The 7508-nt window shown below is 40.2% G+C and overlaps 1 pseudogene; it reads left to right on the forward strand.

Annotated features, from left to right (window-relative positions):
• Nucleotides 1-2543: 2543 nt before the first annotated feature.
• Nucleotides 2544-2641, forward strand: LOC143383905 (U6 spliceosomal RNA; annotated as a pseudogene).
• The last annotated feature ends 4867 nt before the right edge of the window (nt 2642-7508 follow it).

Here is a 7508-nt window from a genome sequence, read left to right on the forward strand (position 1 = left end):
TGACCTGAACCTGACCCATCTAAATACAGCTGCCTACTGATAAAGTGACCATAAGCTACTAGAGGCTGGAAAGAATTCTCTGATATGTTATACTTTAGTAACTAGTTGATTTATTTTATGGCTCACCTTTTTTTGGGGGGTGGGAGGAGGGCTTGCTACGGATTAAACTCAAGGGGGCTCAACCCCTAAGCCACATCCTCAGCCCTTTTTTATTTTTTATTTTGAGGCAGGGTCTTGTTGAGTTGTTTAGGGCTTTGCTACGTTTCTTGAGGCTGGCCTTTAACCTGTGATTCTTTTTTTTTTTTTTTTAAAGAGAGGGAGAGAGAGAGAGAAGTTTAATATTTTTTAGTTATTGGCGGACACAACATCTTTGTATGTGGTGCTGAGGATCGAACCCGGGCCGCACGCATGCCAGGCGAGCGTGCTACCACTTGAGCCACATCCCCAGCCCTAACCTGTGATTCTTCTGCCTCAGCCACCTGAGTCAGATGTCAGGTTTATAGGCGTGTGCCACCATGCTTGGCTTTTTTTTTTTTTTTTTTTTTTTTTTTAATAGTTACTGGGGATTGAACCTAGGAACATACTCCCTCTGATCCATGTCCCCAACCCTTTTAATTTTTTGAGACAGAATCTCACCAAGTTGCCCAGGCTGGCCTCAGACTCAAAATCCTCCTACCTGAGCTTCCTAAGTGGTTGGGGTTACAGGCATGTGTCACCACATCTGGTTTATATCTTTATTTTTAAACTAAAGTGATTTAAAGAAAATAACATTAATATTTTATCCATACTATACTTTGGCTTACCTCTCTAAAAAATACACCTTTCCCCTTACAAATTACACCAAACAAAAATTAATAATCCCTGGGAGCTGGTTGCAGTGGTACATTCCTGTAATCCCAGCAATTTGAGAGATTGAGGAAAGAAAGATCACAAGTTCAAGGCCAGCCCCAGCAATTTAAAAAAGACCCTGTTTCAAATTAAAAAAATAAAAAGGACTAGGAATGTAGCTCAGTGTTAAAGCACCCCTGGAGTTTCACCAGTACCACACAAAAAAAGTAATTATCCATGAATATCATGTAATACCAATCTATATTCAAAATTCCTAATTGTGAGGCTGAGTTGTAGCTCAGTGGCAGAGCACCTACCTAGTAAATATGAAACTCTTGAGTTCAATTCCCAGCACCAAAAGAAAGTTCTTGAGCTATGGCTATAGCTCAGTTAGTAGAGTACTTGCCTTGCATGCACAAAGCCCTAGGTTCAATCCCCAGCACTACCAAAAAAAAAAAAGACCTTATTTTTTCTAAACATGTTCTTTATATATCTGATTTGTCCAAATCAGGATTGTGTATTGTATAATTCTCTTTAGTCTTTAACTCCTTATGTTATCAGATTTTAAATTCATCATTTCTTTTTTTTTAAATCTCCCACCTCTTTTTTTTTTTTTTAATTTCTTACATATATGACTCACACCTCTTTCTTTATTTTTATGTGGTGCTGAGGATCAAACCCAGTGCCTCAGATGTGCTAGGTAAGTACTCTACCACTGAGCTACAAATTCATCATTTCTTAATTCTAATTTTTAAAATGGTAAACAGTTGTTGATCTGTCTCCTAATCAAACTTTTTCCACTGGAGGAAGTCAGGTGGAGGCTGACAGGTTATTTTTCTAATGCTCTTCTTGCCTTTGACATTGGTAAATGGCTTGACTGTTCATTGTTGGTCTGCATGGTCCTCCTTAGAGACTAATGGGCAGTGTTCTGATGTTTATAGAAATTAGAATTCTGGTGCAGGATGGGAAATCATTTGTTGGCTGATGACTATGTGAATTAGAAATCCACTCAAGAAGTTCTGAGCCTGTAGTTCATAGTGCCTTTTCTTTTCTTTTTTAATACTGGGGATTAAACCAGAGCCTCATGCATGCTAAGCAAGGACTCTACCATTGAGCTATATACCCAGCCTTTTTATATCATTTTGGATGCAGGGTCTCACTAAGTTGCCCTTGGACTTGCAATCCTCCTGCCTCAGCCTCCCAGGTAGCTAGGATTAAAATCATGTGCCACAATGCGTGGCTTCTAGGTAATAATTGTTCTTAAGGAGTGGTATAGAATCATTAATATAAGGTAGCCATGTGGACTTTAAATCTTAGATTCAGGCTTTAATAACGTGAGTAGTTTTTAAGTCTTTCCCACTATAAATTTTTTTTTTTTTAATATTTATTTATTAGTTCTCGGCGGACACAACATCTTTGTTTGTATGTGGTGCTGAGGATCGAACCCGGGCTGCACCCCCACCAGGCGAGCGTGCTACCGCTTGAGCCACATCCCCAGCCCCCCACTATAAATTTTTAATTTATACTCCCTCCAAAAAGTACTTACATTTCTTTAAAATAGGCAAAACTTCACGTTTTTGTGTTTATTTTTTAACATAAATGGAAGCAGACTGAGATTTGCTGTAATTTAAGAAATATTGGGTCTTAAAGGCACCATGGGAGCCATCATAAATGAATGACTACCTAGTTTCTATCTTCAAGAAGTTTATAGTCGTGCTGCCTTCGGCAGCACATACTAAAAAAATTGGAACGACACAGAGAAGATTAGCATGGCCCCTGCGCAAGGAAAAAGAAAAAAAAAAAAGAAGTTTATAGTCTGGGCCAGAAGATAAAAATGTTGTTTGGGTATACAAATGTCACACAAGACAAACTGTGCCAAATACTCTAGAAGTATAAAAGTCAGTGAACATTAATTAATGTTCATTATGGAATGCAGAGAATTTTAGTGAAAGTAGATTTGAACTGCACCTGAGAATGTAGTAAGAAATGGAGGCTCCATGAGAACAGGAACCTTGTCTATCATAGTTTTAATCTCAACATGTAGAACAATACCTGTGGCAAATGGTGGACATTCAATAAAAAAGGACATTAGAGGTTGAAGGAACACTGAGCAAATAAGCAGAGTGTAGGACATGTTCCAGAAAGTGCAGGTGTTCTGCTAATGACTAGAGACTTGGGCTGAATAGAGGAAAGAGGCAGAGAATGGTAGTTGGACCAGTTTGAGGTCTTGTATGTTATACAAGGAAGTTTGGACTTGGTTCTGTAGGGAAAGAAGATCTTGAGGAATTTTTGAGCAGAGGAATGACATTCTTCGAAAGCTAATTCTGGTCCCTCTGAATATCTTGCATTAGGGGAGACAGGAAGGATTAAGGGAGGTATGTAGGCAGTGGCCCGGTAATGGTAGTAGAACATGATTTGAAAGAAATGTCAGAAATGCCTCCAACATGATTGGTGTGCGTATAAGGAAAGGGGAAAAATCAAAGGTGATCTTCAAGTTGTGGCCTAACCAATCAAGATAGAGAACTAGGTGGGAAGGGAAGATAGTTGTTTTACTTTTAATCTGTTAAATTCAGTATATCTGAAATGGTTTTCTGCAGTTCAGGGAGAATGACTTGATGTGTTGAAATCAAGGAACATGCCAGGCAGTGGCGCACATCTGTAATTCCGGCTGCTCAGAAGGCTGAGGTGAGAAGATCATGAACTCAAACCCAACCTAAGCAACTTACTGAGGTCCTAAGCAACTCAGTGAGACTATCTCTAAATCAAATATTAAAAAAAAAAAAAAAGGCTGGGGGTGTGGCTCAGTGGTTGAGTGTCTCTGGGATCAATCCCTTGTACCCAAAACAACAAACAAGGAACATCAGTCCAAAGGCTCATCGTCTATAGGGCTGTGCAGAGTGAAGCTCTCAACATTGTTTTCTTAAAGCCAGCCTGTCTTGGTCCCCAATGTGGAAGTATTGGCAGGTGGTACCTTTGAGAGGTATTTGGGTCTATTAAGAGTAATTAATGCTTTCCTCACGGAAGTGAGTTCACACTGTCCTGGGACTGGCTAGGTTACTGCAAGAATGAGTGGTTATAATATAAGTTTGGCTTCCTTGCTTCTTTCTTGCTTCATCTTTCAATGTGTGTCCCTTCCACATGACCCCTCCATGTGATGCTATCCACCATGAGCCCCCTCACGGGAATTTAATGCTGTGCTGTGTACTCAGACCTCCAGAACTATGAGCTCAATAAACTTTTATTTACTTATTTGCAGTCCTGGGATTGAATTTAGGGCCTTGAAATGCTATGCAGATGTTCAACCTCTAAGTTACATCTCCCACCCTTATTTTTATTTTATTTTGAAACAGTGTCAGTCTCACCAGTGTCAGTTGCCCAGGCTGCTCCTGAACTTGTGATCCTCCTGCCTCAGCCTCCCAAATAATAAACCTCTTTTCTTTATGAAGTAACCAGTCTGCATATGACGTACCCAGTCTACAGAATTTTGTTATAGCAACGAAAACCAAGACTTTAATTTTCTACAAAGGTGTTGTAAGTCAATGTGTTAAGAAATGTAGCTAACTTGTATTACCTACAATCAGTACGTTATGGAATACTGTGTAATCTGAGTTAATTTGTTCCCTCCTGGTAAACAAAAATTTCAAAACCTTCCTCTTTGCCTCCCAGACCAGCACCTTCTTTTGCAGCATGGTCTCAGTGATAAGGTGGTGGTATCTTGAAGACCCCCTGATATTCAAGGTTATTTAGACCCTCCCCTCTTTACCCAGTTATCCCAGTCTTCAGAATCTTCTTTCATTTTTTTTTTCACTGAGCCTCTAGAATTCCAACAAAAGTTGGAATTCTCATCCAAATCAACTTTTTTTTCAGAGGAAGACTGAATCTCATATTTAATAACTAGCTCAGCCATAGCTAGAATATGGCAGAGCTGCACTTCACTTGCTCTTTCCAGCCTCATGTTCTTTCTGTTCCAGTACAACTGGAATGATCTTCAAGCACTATGATTCTGACTTTCCTTTCCCAAGCTCAAAGTTGAAATCTTCCTCTTACAATAGAAATACCTTACAACCACTCATGGGATGTAAGCATCTTGGCTCTTTTTAGATGTTTAATAAATAGACTTTGCAAGTGGGGCATTTGGGTCGGCGGGGGGGGGGGGGGGGGGTTGGGGGGACTTCCTTGTGAATTCATTACACTCAGATCATTTGTGGCTGCCTCCAAACCAGCTTTCTATCCCTTCCATCCTATCCCTTCTTAGGCACTAAGAGCTGCATGTGCAGCTTGACCAACAACAAAAGTGCAGATGCTTCCTCCTCCAGTTTGCCTTTCTATTTTTAGTTTTATTCCTATTCTCAGTTTTCTTTGGCTGTATATAGCTGTCATCTGGGTCAGTTGACCCATGCTCTCAGAAAAGAGTATTACACTTGAGCCCTTTAATGAGAGACCATTCATTCCATCTTTAGCCATGTTCTCTTTTCTCTCATTGCTCCCTGGCTACAATTATAGCGATTTCTACTTTCTATCCCCAGTGCCTCTGGTTGAATTGACTGTTGTGTAGCTGAGGCTGGTAAAGAGAAAAGGGAATATATAAAGGCCTCTGGGCCTTTGGAAATTTAGTCTTTTATTGAAGATTCAAATCATTCTAAGAATATACTTGTCAGGCTCCTGTACTCTGTTAGCTACTGATATCCCAGAAGGCGGATAGAGGAAAACTGACTATTTCCCATGGCAGGTCAGCAAAGTCCTCAAGGGTATGGAAATAGGAGCCTAAAATGAGAGGCCTAGAAGGGATTCAAGATTCACTTCCAAGCCAGATACAGAGGCACATGCCTGTAATCTCAGCTACTCTAGAGGTAGATAATTTTGAAGCTAGCCTACACAACTTAGCAAGACCCCTGCCTCAAAATAAAATTTTGTTTATTGAAAAAAAATTTTTTTAAGTTGTACATGGACACAATACCTTTGTTTTATTTATTTTATGTGGTGCTGAGGTCTGACACATGCTAGGCAAGTGCCCTACCACTAAGCCACAACCCCAGCCCTTGTTTATTTATTTTTATTTCTTGTTGAGGTACTGGAGATTGAATCCAGGGGTGCTCTACCACTAAGCTACATTTCAGGCTCTTTTTATTTTTTATTTTGAGGAGGTCTCACTAAGCTTCTCAGGGCCTTGTTACATTACTGAGACTGACCTGGAATTGGTGATCCTTCTGCCTTAACCTCCCAAGTTTGTAGGAGTACAGGCATTCACCGCCATGCCCTGCAGCCTGGTAGTAATCCTATGAGGTGGGTACAATTACTATTCCTTTTTTACAAATGAGGAAGTTAAAGCATAAGTTAATTACTTTGCTCAAGGTCATTACCCAGTAGGTGAGGGCCATGATTCAAACTCAAGCCATCTTCCTCCAAAGCCTGTGTTCCTAACACTATTCTTAATGCCTCCTGACCAAGGATATATTTCAAAAGAAGAAAAGGCATATGTTTGACGATCTTAATACACTGTTACTGATAATAAATTGAAAATAACCTAAACATCTAAAACAGTTCATTACAGAATATGTATGTGGAATCTAATTCAAACCATTAAAATGATCATTGTAATTGATCATGCAGCAATGTGGACAATTTTTTGTGATATATGTGAAAAACAACCATGACAAGAGGACAATACAAAGGCTGGGGTTGTAGCTTGGTAATAGATCTTTTGCCTACTATACACAAGAATTTTAGTTTTGCAAGATGAAAAGGTTCTAGAAATCTGTTGCACAATACACATATAGTTAACACTACTAAACTGGACGCTTATCAAACAGCTAAGGTGGGGACTAGGGATGTACTCAGTGGTAGAGCATTTGCCTAGAATGTGCAAAGCCTGGAGAGAAAAAAAAAAAAGATGATCTTAGTTTTTTTTTTTTTTTTTTTTTTTTTTTTTTTTTTGCAATACTGGGGATTGAACCCAGGACTTTACACATGTGAGACAAGCACTCTACCACTGAGTTACATCCCCAACCTTTTGTATTTTATTTTGAGACAGGATCTTGCTAAGGTGCCCAGGCTGGCCTCCTACCTGAGCCTCCAGAGCTGCTGTGATTATAGGTGTGCACCACTACATCCAGCTTACAATAGTAAATTTTTTATATGTTCTTTACCATAATAAGGAAAATAGAAATGGCCTAACTTGTTATATACATGGAACAATCAGCCACTTGACCAGCACGCTAGCTTCATACTAGAGGTTCTAAGCATAGAAGTTAACTAGTGAGATCAAAATAAACACACATAAACTCAATTTACCTTTTTCTTTGACCAGGTCTGAGACAGCTCCCCCTCTGGCTCCTGCCTCGAGCCACCCAGTGGGGCAGCAAGGTTTACACAAGACTAGCAGGAGAGAGAGAGGCAGGGCACGCCAGACGATGGCCTCTTACTGGGGAACAAGAAATTCAGGGGAAAATTCCATCCAATGAAGGTCGAGGGGGACAGCATTCCAAGGTCAGGGTCAGTGATTGGTCTCAGGGTCAATGGTCAGTCACACCCCCACACGGATGGGTTCTCGTACCTAGAAAGGGTGGGGATTAGTTCTGACACGCCTCACACCCAGTCAGGGAGGTGCCCGATCACATGAGAGAATGGCTTCCCACAGAACAAGATTATTTCCCTTAATCCTTCAGTTTAGGCTTGGATAG

The sequence above is a fragment of the Callospermophilus lateralis genome, chromosome 1 (assembly GCF_048772815.1).
Source record: "Callospermophilus lateralis isolate mCalLat2 chromosome 1, mCalLat2.hap1, whole genome shotgun sequence".
Taxonomy (NCBI): Eukaryota; Metazoa; Chordata; class Mammalia; order Rodentia; family Sciuridae; genus Callospermophilus; species Callospermophilus lateralis.